General features: G+C 33.1%; 1 long non-coding RNA gene across 1 annotated transcript in view; it reads right to left on the bottom strand.

The window, feature by feature from the left end:
- Positions 1-1,130: 1,130 nt before the first annotated feature.
- LOC108358292 (uncharacterized) overlaps positions 1,131-14,875 on the bottom strand; it is a 14,648-nt gene continuing 903 nt past the window's right edge. The window contains exons 2-3 of the long non-coding RNA XR_001846743.1: positions 8,882-8,891; positions 1,131-1,182 (exon numbers count right to left, since the gene is read on the bottom strand). This is a non-coding gene — a long non-coding RNA (uncharacterized LOC108358292). The remainder of the gene's footprint in view (positions 1,183-8,881; positions 8,892-14,875) is intronic.

Below are 14,875 nucleotides of genomic sequence, written 5' to 3'. Positions count from 1 at the left end.
ACTCAGTAGCCGACTGTCAATATCCAGTAGCCATACGTAATGCGAAATTTTCTATATGGTTGCCCATTGGCTATCAGTCGCCATACACAATAGGGCCATTTGTTTAAAAGGGTTTAAAAATTTACAGCGCAAAATAGACCTGTAAATGACCTTCGAAATTCAACTCGTCGTGGGCTTCTTTAAAGAGTGAAAATGTTTTTTTTTATTGAAAAACGCAAAAATATGACCTACCAAATCGGGAATGCTCTATCTTCTGGTGGTATTACCGGCTTCCGGTTTCGACCGGAAATGGGTGAAACAGACCGAAAGTGCATTATTTTAACCGGAAGTCCACTACAGAAAAAAGTTTCCGACAAAAATTATGTATTTTTGTCCGTAGAGTCCGAATCCATTTAGAGTTTGAAAAGGGCACTCCCGAGAAAAAAGTTTCAAGCAAAAGTTTCACACAAGTCTTGATCTCCCAATAAAAGTTTTGGAGTTTTTCGAAGTTTTCCAGGCGAATAAATTGGCCATCAGTTGTGATTGCAACTTTTCGACATTAAGTTTTCCTTGCATTGCACTATGGGCCAGCAACCAAAACTTGCGGCAAAAATTATTTATATTTTATCTAGCTACTCAAAATTTTGTATGCAGGTTACCACCGAAAACAATAGCGGTTCCGAAGAACATAGGGGTTCCTCGACCCCTTTTACCAGGGGCCCCTCTATTAAGAGGCGTTTTACAAAAAAAATTGAAAACTTGTTTTACCTAAGCTTACCTGGATTCTGTCACTAAGGTATTGTCATAAAGCTCGCCCGAAGATCGCAAATAAAATTTTCTTTAATTCTTTTAAATTTATTTATATTTTTTAGATAATCCTTAAAAAGTATATGTACAGTGACTCAAACAAATGACCACGTGTTGATTTTTTTCAAATATTCATAATGTTTTTCGAGAAAAAATTTTTATTTAAAAAAAAAAAAAAAACGTGTAAGCTTTAACCAAAACCGTCATAGTTTTAAACTTTATACAAAATTTAGGAAAACTAAACAAATTTTCATCAAAATTTCAACTTTTTTTCGAATTTTTAGAAAATTTTTGGGTATACAGTTTTATAGCCCATACAATGTTAGTCTAATGAAGTGCAAGGTTCAAACGGCTAAAAAATCGCGTTGATTTTTGAGAATTTTTTTCAGTGACGGACTTTTTCATATACATACATAAGTATGAATTTCTTATGAAATGAAACGCGGGAGACCGTCAGGAACAAAATTTCTAAATATCAATGCAAGTTTTGGTAAATTGCGCTTGTTATATTAAAAAACCCGAAAAAGTAGCCTACAAAAAAAAATTCTCAAAAATCAACGCGATTTTTTAGCCGTTTCAAACTTGCACTTCATTAGACTAGAATTTTATGGGCTATACAGCTGTATACCCAATTGAAATTTTAATGAAAATTTGTTGAATTTTCGTAAATTTTGTATAAAGTTTGAAGCTGTGGTTTTGGTTAAAGCTTAGACGATATTTTTATATAAAAATAACATAAAAAAACATTACGAATATTTGAAGAAAATCAACACGTGCTCATTTGTTTGTGTCACTGTATGTACTTTAATAGGTTAACAAGAAATACTTCTACTCCTAAAATTTGTTGAATTTTCCTAAATTTTGTATAAAGTTTGAAGCTGTGATTTACACGGTTTTGGTTAAAGCTTAGCCGATATTTTTATATAAAAATAACAAAAAAAGACATTACGAATATTTGAATAAAATCAACACGTGGTCATTTGTTTGAGTCACTGTATGTGCTTTAATAGGTCAACAAAAAATACTTCTACTCCTAAAGTCAATCTGGAAAGAAAGATAATGGTATAAGTATGTATATTGCGGACTAAATAGATCAGTTCCATCATCGTCATCTACTTCTAACTGTACTGAACATTTAAATCACGATTCTGAGCTGTTATCACAGCCACAACTTGAATTTTCGTAACCATAATTACTTCGAGCAGATTTACGAGAAGTATAAGGCGAAAAAAGTTCTGGTGTCATTTCGGGGATTTTGAAAAGCCCAATTACTTCACACGGAAACTGCAGTTTATTTCAGTTATGCCTTGATATGAATGATTCAGAGCTATCCATCGCTGTCTGATACATTTCAAGTATCACAGCTAGAGTCCGACCGATTAATCGGCATCGGTTAGTATCGGCACAAAATTGAGCATCGGCATCGGAGTTTGTTCGCCGATTCTTTGCCGATTATTTGGAATTCGCAGACAGCTCACAAAAATATTTTTTTTTGGTTGAAGGTGGTTCACGCTTTTTCCATACAAAAGTATGTTCGAAAATTTTCTTTTATATGGAGGACACTGCCAGCAAAAAAAAATGCCAAAAATTAAAGGGATTTTATAGCAGCTTGAAACTTAACTTAATTGTACTAGAATAGAAATGGTCTACAAAACTGCGTACCAAAATTCTGATTAAAAAATTTGAAATTTTGGTGAAAATAAGCAGAATTGTTATAATTTTTGTACAAAGTTTGAAGTCTGAATTTATATAGTGTTTGTTGTATACCAGATAGACTTTTATAAAAAAATAATAAACATTAAATAAACAAAAGACAAATGCCAAATGCTAAAACCGATAAAAATTATCGCAACTCTTTTATTTTACGGACCACTATATGTATGTGTATACATACTCACTTAGCATATAAGTTCCTTAGCATTGAGTGCAACAGAGTGTATTTATGTATATATGTACATTAAAGTGGTCCAAAAATGTATGTAAAAAAATAAGGTCGGATTTTTAATGCCGGCACCCCCTAGGATTGCTTTATATCGAAAAAAATATGCCTCTATTTTTTTATTTTGAAAAAAAAAAAAAAAAAATAGGGAGTGCTCAAAGCTCTCAAAGTTTTCCATGTATTTTATATGGGGGAAAAACAATTTTTCGTAGAAATAGTGTAGAATTCTTGAAAACCAACAGTTTTCGATCGGAAAACTTTTCTTATCTTCAGGAGATTCCCAGTAATAATACGCAATTGTCTCTTTAACCATTTTTTCATAGTAACTATATTATATAGGTCCTCCAAAACCCCTAGAAAATGCAATGGAAGAATCTTTAATCATAAAAAATGGTTAAATAAACAATTGGATATTAATACTGGAAGTCTTCTGAAGAGAACCACAGTTTTCCGATTGAAAAATATTGATTTTTAAGAGTTTTATACCATTTCTACGAAAAATGGTTTTTTCTCCATATAAAATACATGGAAAACTTTGAGCGCTTTGAGCACCCCCAAATATTTTTTGATTTCAAAATAAAAAATAGGGGTATATTTTTTTCGATATAGAACAATCCTAGGGGGTGCCGGCATTAAAATTCCAACTTAATTTTTTTGGACCACTCTAATGTACATTCATGTGCATGTAATGTTGCATAACAAGCCAAATAATACAATTATTTGTTTTCTTTTGTTTTGTTAACTTCGTTAAATTAACTGATTTTAAGAATTAATACATTTATTTGCAATTTTTTATGGCATCGGCATCGGCATCGGCCGATTCTCTCCCCATAAGCCGATTAATCGGCACCGGCATCGGTACCTGAAAAAAACTGGAGTCGGTCGGACGCTAATCACAGCGCACGGCAGTGGGGGCGAGTGACGAAAGCAGCCACAGTAGGTAGCATCCTGAAATGACTCGCTTATATATACACGAGATTTGGAAGTTTTTTTCCAGACGCCCAATCGACATGTTTGAGATATCGTTGGAAAGGTCTTGCAGAGTGTGTTCAGAAAACGTTTGCAATGTTCATAAACGATTATCCCAATTCTCAAAAATTAGGCTAAAGTGTTGCGAAACAAAAAACCTTTCTAACGATACCTTGCGTTCCGGCTACTAGTTGGTATAATATAGCTAAACTGATTTTGGTTCGTGTCTCCACTACGAGATGCTTTGCGATGTGTGTAGCGTCTGTACGTACCTTTCTCAAAACTGGGTTCGAATCGTAACATCCGTTCACGATACGTCAGGCAGTACAAGCTGAATGGGACGAAGAGCACGCTCACGTATGTCATTTCCGAAAAATGCGTTTTTACGTGACGAGTAGTACGATATCGTATGTGACGATTATAGCCCTGGTCAGTCGATTTTATTTTTAGTTTCCTCATGTATAGCCCAAAACCTTAGCTTTGATTTGGTAAATGGCTTATATCTGGGAAAACTCTTGTTGTGGAGATATTGCGATTCAAATTGAAAAAAGTATCTCCAAATAGCGACAAATACCCTGCAGGGAAAGCTACTAGTTGTGAACTAGAATTCTACCAGTTTGAGTTTCAGCCTAACTAGTTGACGTTCTATCCTTTTTCAATATTAGCGACTGGTATTTTTAACATTGCGATGTCCTACGAGATGCCAATTGTCTAGGCTATGCATCAGCATCTACTAGTAGAAATACTAGTAGCATCATACCAGTTGATGAGATAGTCTGCCAATTCATGCCCATGAAAAGCATTAGTATGCCGTTTTGCTCGCGGCGCTCCAACAGTCGCAATGGCCGACAGAGCAAAGCGCTCGGGTAGTATGCCTGAGGTACTAGGTTCAAGCCCTGGCGCAGGGAATTTTTTTTATTTTATTATTTTATAATATTTTTTTTATTTATAGTTTTTATTTACGGTTTTTTTGTTATTCTTAAATTTAATTAAAAAAATATATTTTTTTTATCTATTTTTTTATGGCACAAGTATTTCTTCCCATTAATTTGCTTGTTTCTTTTTTTTTGTATTGCAACTAGATTTTTAAGTTTGTTATTTGTATTTAAATTGAAATAGTTATTCCTACTTACATTGATCTAACTTTAAAAATCTTAACCACCTCCAAGCGGCCTCGAACTGCGATCCTAGAACCATAACCAGCAGTGTTCACGTGACGCCACAGCCGACATTTATAAGAAAAGCAATTAATTGCGTTTTATTTTAGGCTTTGGCAATTCAAAGGCAGATGTCGCTGAACGCTTAAGCTCTTCGAAAATGTCGAACTGGTAGGCACATACTAGTTTATGAACTAGTATTTTTTCTAACTGGTTTGGTTAGTTAAAAATTAACATATTTGTCTAATTTGGTTACTTTGAGTTATCAACATAACAAAGAGAACCAGGGTTTTCCGATCCAAAAATATTGGTTTTCAAGAATTCGATACCATTTCTACGAAAAATTGTTTTTTTTTGCCATATAAAAATACATTGAAATTTTTGAGCTCTTTGAGCGACCTCTAAATATTTTTTATTTCAAAATAAAAAATAGAGGTATACTTTTTTTTGATATAGAGCAATCCTTGGGGGTGAGAGCATTACAATTCCGACTTTAGTGTTTTTGGACTACCCTAATGTACATTCATATAGCAGTACACAAAATAAAAGAATTGTGACATTTTGACCGGTTTTGGCATTTGGAATTTGTCTTCTGTTTATTTAATGTTTACTATTTTATTATAAAAGCCTAGCTTGTATACAACAAACACCATATAAATTCAGATTTCAAACTTTGTACCAAAATTAGAAAAATTCTGCTTATTTTCACCAAAATTTCAAACTTTTTAATCAAAATTTTGGTATGCGGTTTTGTGGACCATTTAATTCTAGTATAATGAAGTGCAAGTTTCAAGCTGCTATAAAATCCCGTTAATTTTTGGGAGTTTTTTCTGCTAGCAGTGTCCTCCAATTTTCCAACATACTTTTGTAAGCAAAAAACGTACACCTTCTACCAAAAAAAAAAAATTCATTTTTGTGAGCTGTCTGCAAATGATTTTTGATGTCTGTCGCTTCACATGAACATTTGAAAAGAAATCCAAATATTCGGCAAAAAAAGAGGCTGATGCTGATGCTCAATTTCGTGCCGATACTAGCTGATGCCGACGCCGGTTTATCGGTCGGACAATAGTCTACAGCATTCTTATTTATTGCTAAAAGATTGTTGTAACAATTAACTTGGAGTAAATTAGCCTCCTCAGTTATTGAAATATCGGAGTTTTCGTATTTCTAAAATTTACCGTTAAACAAGAAGTGGGAGTAATTTTAGTCCGATTTGAACAATTTTAGCGAATTTCTTTCCAAGGTTATTAAGTGAACTGAGTTTAGTAGAAATTGATAAATCGGTTACCGAAATACACATATGTAGTCATAAGGGCGCCACGCACACTTATTATTTATTTATTGCCCGATTTCAAAGATTTTCAACAGATTTCTTAGCTAGACCCTAGAAAAGATTCGTACCGAATTTGGTAAGGATTCGTGAAGCGGCTACTGGTATACAGCATTTCATCATAAGTGGGAGGGGTCTCGCCCATTTTTAAAAAAATTCAAAATAATTTTAATTTTTACAAAAATTCTACTTCACATATTAATTTTAAACAATTTCCATCCAATATTTACTGAAATATTGTAGTCCTTGCATTTTTCGAAAATACCTGCGTGCGGCGTGGCAGCAGACCGATTTCGCACATTTTCAATACCAACCTACCTTGGATAAAGGGAAACCTATATACCAAATTTAGTTGAGATATTTCAATTCTCGCTCCACTTATCGTTATCACTGACGGACGGATGGACAGACAGACATGGCTTAATCGACTTCTCTATTCATTCTGAACATTTATGTATACATTTGTCTATATCTATCTCGTTTCGTTTTGGCTGTTACAAAGAACCGTTATGTGAACAAAGTTATAATACTCTTGTACACAATTGTGCTAGGGTATAAAAAGGCGAATGCAGCACCGTAATCGTGATAGAAGTGAAACTTCTTAAAAAACACATGTGTGCAGCGCAGAGAATGAGATGAATACAGTGGTTTGTTGTATCTAATGTTGGTACCAAGTTGCTACGTTTTATCATTTTTCATATTTAATCTTTTTTTTTAATTTCTATATAAATATTTTTTTTTTAATACGAAGGATATGATCATCCATTGTCGCTTTATTCTGTATTATATGGTTCAATGGAATTGAATTCAGTGGTAAATTTCGGAATAAGTCATTCAGATTTAGATAGCGTTTTTAGAAATTTATTAAAAAAAAAAAAAATAAAACATTTACACCCAAATTCATAAAAAATAAAGAGGACTGTAACTGCTGAAAATTACACTTTATATAGCTCTTTAAATCTATTTTATTTTCTATGAATAGGGCCGTTAGATTTTTGTTTGGATTTTCGTTGATTTTTAATTTACTATCCCAAAATAATTGATATCAAATAAAATACCTCTTTGAGGTAAATATTTCGAGTNGGACTGTAACTGCTGAAAATTACACTTTATATAGCTCTTTAAATCTATTTTATTTTCTATGAATAGGGCCGTTAGATTTTTGTTTGGATTTTCGTTGATTTTTAATTTACTATCCCAAAATAATTGATATCAAATAAAATACCTCTTTGAGGTAAATATTTCGAGGGACGAAAGCTGAACTACAAACACAAAATTTATGATATCAATTTCGTGACGAAAATTATACGCATTTTTTAACTGCCCTGGAAACTGGCGCAAAATAGTTTTATTTATTCGGAACTTCAGCATTTTTGAACTTTACAGTTTCTATGTAAACAATAAACTCTTTTTAATTTGCAGTTTTTTGAAAAAAAAAACACATCAACAGCTGTTTAAGCATTAACAGTATTTCCGATTGTCATGCTTTTTTCGAGGTTTTCCCCTCAATTTTTTACAAATCGAACACCAAACAAAACTATGAAAATCGAAATTTTGAGAATTGACTTTCTGCCGCTTAAATGAAAATGGCCTCATAGTGCTTTGTTGGGTGCAGATTTTTTGCTGCACAAAGGCGGCACTTCTAGTGCACATTAAACATCCAAAGCGCGGGTCTGAATGTCAGTTTTTCATATGTACGAATTAGGAACCTCTTTCCTTTAGATTAAGACAATTAACTAAACCACTGTATTTAAAAAAAAACGCTACTCTCTAAAAAATCCCTAACTTTTCTTACGTAGAATTATATCCAGATTCCGGATATCATGATGGTATCTCTAGGTCAGACCTAGTTTCTGAGATATCGGTGAATATATGAAAAACACTTAGTTGCGACACTTTGCACCACATTAAGGCGTATCACGAAAAAAAAGTTTAGCTTGCGTCAGTTTTATTTGAATACTTATGTCGAGAAAAAATTTTGGGTGCAACATTTTTTTATGCACCCGCTAAAACCGCCCTTTTTAGCAAGGACGTCATCGTTTTTTGAGAGCTTTAGATTTAAAGTACAAAAATTAAAATCTAAAGATAGTAATTCCAAAATTAGTGAAGGTATTGTGGCGAACTTGCCACAATTGTGGTAGATCTGCCACATTTTGGGTAAATTTTCAATTCTACCACAACTACCACATAAAATTATTAACCTAATTTGAAAAATGTTTTTTTTTTTCATAAGAGTTGAACGGTCAATTTTCTCCTTAATATGAATTAGAATGTCAAGAAAACTTATTGTGAATTTTGTGTTACTTGAATAGCTGGTGCTGCCGTTTCAAAATTTCTATTGCGTGCGTGAAGATAATCTACACTTACATGAGGCGATTTTCTTAGAGATGCGACATCGCCTGAGAATACGCCTGTGAAGTTGCTTACCAACAGTATTTCCACAGACAACAACACTTAAGAACTTAGTGCAAAAATTAAAAATATAATCTTTTTTATGACCCAGATATACATACGTACCTTCTAAGACAATAAAAATGAAAACCTTAGTAGGCAAATATCTCGAAAAAATGGCGCGATAGAACAAAACTAAAAATGCAGTTTATGTACAATTGAATACTACTTCTTGGTCTGATATATCTTTCTTGGCAAATTTTTAAGTTACTACAAATATTCTACCACACTTTTCCAGAGATCTACCACTTTTTTTTTTCTTTGATAATCTACTACTAATTTGGTTTCTGAAGTGACAACACTGACACCACCTTGTATAAATTCGCCTTGATTTTGTCACTATAGAAAAAATGCAGAAAATTTAAAAAAATTGTAATTTTTTACAAAGTTTCAGATTCGCCTTGAAATTAGAAAAATGTACTCGGACCAAACAAAGTCGCCACCCTGTCCTAAAGATGATTCTATCAAAAAAATATTAAGCCTACCACCGCAGCTATTGGATGTATTTACTTCCGATTTTATACTTTTGATTTTCTACATTGCGTAAAATTTAAAAATCAAAAACAACCATGATTTGTAAGAAACAACTTAACAGGGCTGAGCTTAGTACTGAGACATACTGCATATACATACATGTGTGTGTGGGGGTTTACCATTGAAATTATAAAATTTGATCTATATCATGACATCAACCAAAATATTTTGGCTCAACTCGCGGTTAATCGTCAGCTGGACCGCGTTGAAAATGTATCTAAAAATTGATTGAAGAAAATTCAATTCCCAAAGTTTTCCGTCCAGTACATGGCCTCGCATAATAGAAAAAGTTTAAATCTAAGGGCAGGCATATTTAAAATAAAAATATTTTTAATGCAGTTTTTTGGTAAATTAATCCATTCGCATGCCTTAAGGTGGAATTATATCAATATGATTTTATGAAATAAGTGCATTCTAATTTAGTAGGGAAAATTTGACGAACACATTTCAGGGATTTTGGAATGAGGATATGATGCGAGACTAGTGTTGGATGAAAGTAATTTACGTTGAAAATAATTTTTTGATGAAAAATTACATAAAAAAAAAAAATATTTTTCACTTAAGCTCTAACCGTAAAGGGAGCAACTGTATGAAAAGATTGAGAAACGCTGTTATTGCGGCAAGATCAGTGTTATTTAGAAATATCTTAATCGAACACAAAAAGCCGCGCGGAATACATAGATTTTGAATTTGTTAGAAAAATTTGTCTACATTCAATAATGAAACGGATGCCAGCAAATTTTGACAAATTTGGTTTAGTTCAAATTGTTACTTAAATTGGAGTGGGAGCGTAATTGGGTGATGTGTGGGCTTAGAATCGATTGCATGTTTATTTGTATTCACTTCACAGCGAGTACGCAAGTGCATAAATAAATACATATGTAAGCACAGACGTACATATGTACATATATCGTTACCTAAAGGTGAAAAAATTACAAGTCTATTTTTTTGAAATTTTTGAAAGTGGACTGCGCACCTTTCCACCTTTAGGTAGCAATATGCATTTGTATGCTTCTATTCGAACACAAGAGTGTGTAGGCTAAGGTTGCCTGGGTTTACCACAGTCAATATCAACTGATTGGTGATCACTACTAGAATTGCTTACATAAAATTATATGGGCATTAGGGTGGTCCAAAAATGCACGTGAAAAAGTAAAGTCGGAATTTTTATGCTGTCACCCCCTAGGATTGTTCTATACCGAAAAAATATGCCCTTATTTTTTTATTTTGAAATCAAAAAATATTTAGAGGTCGCTCAAAGCGCCTAAAGTTTTCCATGTATTTTATATGGGGAAAAAACCACTTTTCGTAAAAATGGTATAGAATAGTTAAAAATCAATATTTTTCTACCAGAAAACTCTGTTTATCTGCAGGCGATTCCCAGTAATAATACCCAATTGTTTATTTAACCATTTTTTCATTGCAACTATAATTTATAGGTCCGCCGAAAACCCACAAAAACCCCGAAAAATGCTATGGGGCGACCAATAAAAAATCGTTAGTATTAAAAAATGGTTAAATAGACAATTGGGTATTATTATTGAAAGTCTCCTGAAGAGAACCATAGTTTTCCGATCGAAAAATATTTCTACGAAAAAATTTATTTTTCCATATAAAAATACATGGAAAACTTTGAGTGCTTTGAGCGACCTCTAAATATTTTTTGATTTTAAAATAAAAATTAGGGGTATACTTTTTTACGATATAGAACAATCCTAGGGGGTGAGAGCATTACAACTCCGACTTTACTGGTTTTGGACCACCCTAATGGGCATACAAATGGGTGTTTCCTGCGTAACGGACGTTCCGTTTGGAGACACTTTTTTCATTATAAAAACTATAGTAGGCTCTGAATGAACACAAATTTTTTGTCATGAGTATCTGAAATCAATAAAAATATTTTCCGCAAATGTTATATGGTAAGTGTATGGCGATTAAAAGTTCCCGTTCGGACGTTCCCAAAATGGAACTCGTATCGAAGATGACTGATGATTTTTGCTAAATTCTGCGAATCTGTTAATGGTACAAAAAAAAAACGATGTATGAACGGTTGTTAGAATAATAAGCAGCCATTACCATTGCGTCAACTTAAACTTCCTAACGATGTTTAGTAGCTGCCAAAAACTGTTCAAAGTTGTCCCATTCATACGTTCCGATTTTTTCCAATGGATACAATTTTTTGTTTGAAAATTTAAACACACTCGTTTTTTAATGCAAATATGGGGTTTTAGGGTAAATAAATCTACATCTATATGAAGGTCTTTATTAACGTTCGTTGAAGTGTTTTCTTCGTACATATGGACGCCTCCAAACCATACTATGCTAAGTCTGACTAATATAGGGCTGCCAGACGTCCCGGTTTTGCCGGACATATCCCGGTTTTAGACCATTGGTCCCGGTGTCCCGGTCCAACCTTAAAATGTCCCGGGTTTCGTTTAAGTGTCCCGGTTTTCGATTTATATGCACAAATTTAATAAAAGTTCAAAAATCACTACCGGTGTCATTTGTGATATAGTTACATCTCCAGATAGTAGTGATCGATATACCCTCATACATACCTGTAAGTGCAAAGTGCTCTTCCTAATTAGCATCAGCTGTTTTTTATTTGTTTTGCTCGTTTGTTTTTCGGGTGGGCTTTAATTCCAATGTAAGTTTTCGCGACAAAGTTTATAGAATATAAAAATGTGTGTTTATAGTGTTTAGAAAATGCCAAAGAGAACGTATAAATTCCTTTCCGCTTACACAGAAGAGTGCGTCATTTGTTTATATTTTTTTAAAGTTATAGTATGTACCTTAAAAGAGAGCCTCACTGAGTTGTCAACCACACCTTTTTTAATACACCTAATGTGGATCAATGTTTTTTTCTTATTTCATCTCAATAGACTAAGGAAAGAAATTTGCTCAATATAAGTACATAAATATGTGCGTTAAATGACGTGCACAGAGTTTTAAAATTATATTAAGGCTGAATTTCTTTATTCATTCTGAACGTTTGGAATAAACTTTTTTGTTTACTTATTCTTTAGAACGTTCCTGATGATATGTTAACGTATATTTCAAAAGCATTCTGTTTATTCCGGCTGTGAAATGGGATTATCCGGAATGTATAAAGAAACGCAGCCTAAAAGTCAGAAGTTTTGAAACAAGTTCACGAAAAATATGACTGATTTTTTAATGTTATCTTGTACTTAATTTTTTTTTTCATGAAACCTAGTGTACTTATAAGTACAGTGGCGTACACAATTATTGGCTCAGAGAATTTTTCATCAGATCTTTTAGAAAAATATTGAAAATGTAGCAGTTTCGTTCATACAAAAATAATTGTAGAACATAGTTTGTATGGAAGAAGCTGTCAGCAAAAAATTATCAAAAAGGGACTAAAATTGTTGGGCCACAAAACTTCTTTTCAAAATTTGTATAAAAAGTCTGATTAGAATGTTGCAAACTTGTATGCAAATTTATTGAATTTTCCCGAGTTTCGCAAAAAGTCTAGAAATTCTGTTTTTGTTTTTTTGATGTAGTATAAACGGTATATGTATTTATAAAAAATTTAACCAAAAAAATGTTGAATGCATTGTGCCAATAATTTTGGGCGGCACTATATGTTTATTTTGAACTTTAGTACGTTGAAATAATCTCATCTTTTTACGGTTTTGTTTTTGTCTTGCCAAAATAAAATTTTACTACATACTTTCGTACGTAAGTAATTTTTGTCTAAAGGAAAGGAAAGGGAGGGGCGGTTGTGGTGTTAGATTTTCCAAAGTGTCCCGGTTTGCCTACGGAGATAGCTGTCAGCCCTAGACTAATAGCGTTTTCTTTTCTCAAAAAAAGTCCTGCCCTTTTATATGGGAACTCTTGCTTTGCGTTGCCCTGAAACCTCAGAAAATGTTGCGTTCTTTATATGAGAATGAAACAGAAATTATACTACTCCATCACAATTTATTTATAGAACTTAAAAACGGTAAATTATTCACTTGGCATGTAAGTATTTAGTAATTTTAAAGCAAAACACTTATTTCTGATACGGAAAATAATTGTATGCAACTCTCACCCTCACGTTTATTTGAGGGCTGAAAAGGCAGCACTTTTGCCGGATCAGAGCGCAACCTGTTGAGAAAAGAACACGACGCCTTGTGAAAGGGCTGAGAAAAGAACATGAAAGTTTGACAGCGCTAACACAAGGCAGAATAAGTGCATCCTTTTTTCGAGAAAAGAAAACGCTGTAAGTCTAAGCTGACTTAGCATATTATGGTTTGGAAGCGTCGGTATGTACTATATCTATATATTTACTGTTACTCACAAAATTGAGTATATGGTTTTGTTTTTTGTTAATATTCGCAATGTTTTACATGCTAATTTTTTATATTCTATTTTGTACTGAAATATGGCTTATATTTAGCAAACCCCATTTAAATCCAAATATGAATCTGCCTACGAAAATTATAAAAACTCTGCAAAGCAAACTTTTTAACAAGAATTTCTAAAAAAAATCAGGTATGCAGTTTTATAGTCCATTCAGTTTTAGTATAATAATGTGCAAATTTCAAATGTATAAACGATTCTCAAAAATCATCGCGAATTTTTAGACATTTGAAATTTGGACATTATTATACTAAAACTGAATGGGCTATAAAACTACATACCTAATTTTTTTGAAATTCTATTAGAAAGTTTGCTTTGCGGATTTTTCATCATTTTCGTAGACAGATTCAGGTTTGGATTTAAATGGGGCTTGCTAAAATATAAGCCATATTTTAATACCAAATTAACGAAAAAATTTTGCAAATACTAACAAAAAAAAACCCATATACATACTCAATTTTGTGAGTACTAGTACTTACATAGAACAATATGAACAAAAGTTATTTGAAGCGTTCGGACGTTCCGATTTTCAATACACTTACAATCGATAATCCTATAGCTTTCCGAAAGAAATTTTGTGCGACTGGCAAGAGTAACCAAAACCAACTTTTGTATTAAAATTTTGACAAATAAAGTAAACGATACGACTCTTTTTTTACATTTAAAGTATATTTTGCGTCCGATCGCTTGAAAAAAGGACAATTTTTAATTTAACTTTAGACCGTACCTAATACATTTTTACATTGTTTTTGTTGTAAGGCTTACAGAACATAAGCTGTACTAAATTTTTGTATAGATTTCCAATTATTTTTAATCGTGTGCCACAATTATGAAGGATTTCTGGCAGCTATGGTTTCTCCGAAAAAAAGAAAAATTTAAAGTGTAGTTGGAAAGCCGAAAATATCTTGAAATGGAATGGACCAATTAGTCCAATATTTTGGTGGATGAAAGACAAAATGTGTAGCTATCGATTGGCATCTTTAAACTTTGTCCAGGCAAAATTCTACTTTTTTGGACTTGGTTGACACTTTTCAGGAAATACCCATATGTAAGTATGCTATTTGAAGTATTAATTTCCATTCCCTTTCCATACTAGAGGTTTACGCCGACAGGCTTTCCGGCGGCGGCGTGTTCAACTTCAAAAAGAATCGGCGGCGGCGGCGACGCCGGCGCGTCTGGTAACGCCGGCGCTACTGCCCATAAGGTAGAGTCCAAAGAGCCATGAGGCTTCTAATCTCATCATGTCATCAGATTATAATTCTATTTAATTCATTCATTGAATTCAAATGTTGAGTGACTGCTGCTGATGGATGGGCGAACAGAAGAAAGTCTATATAGTATATACAT

Source organism: Rhagoletis zephyria, unplaced genomic scaffold (assembly GCF_001687245.7).
Source record: "Rhagoletis zephyria isolate East Lansing unplaced genomic scaffold, Rhagoletis_zephyria_1.1 Rzeph_scaffold_00231, whole genome shotgun sequence".
Classification (NCBI taxonomy): Eukaryota; Metazoa; Arthropoda; class Insecta; order Diptera; family Tephritidae; genus Rhagoletis; species Rhagoletis zephyria.
This window is presented reverse-complemented; position numbering and strand designations above follow the sequence as displayed.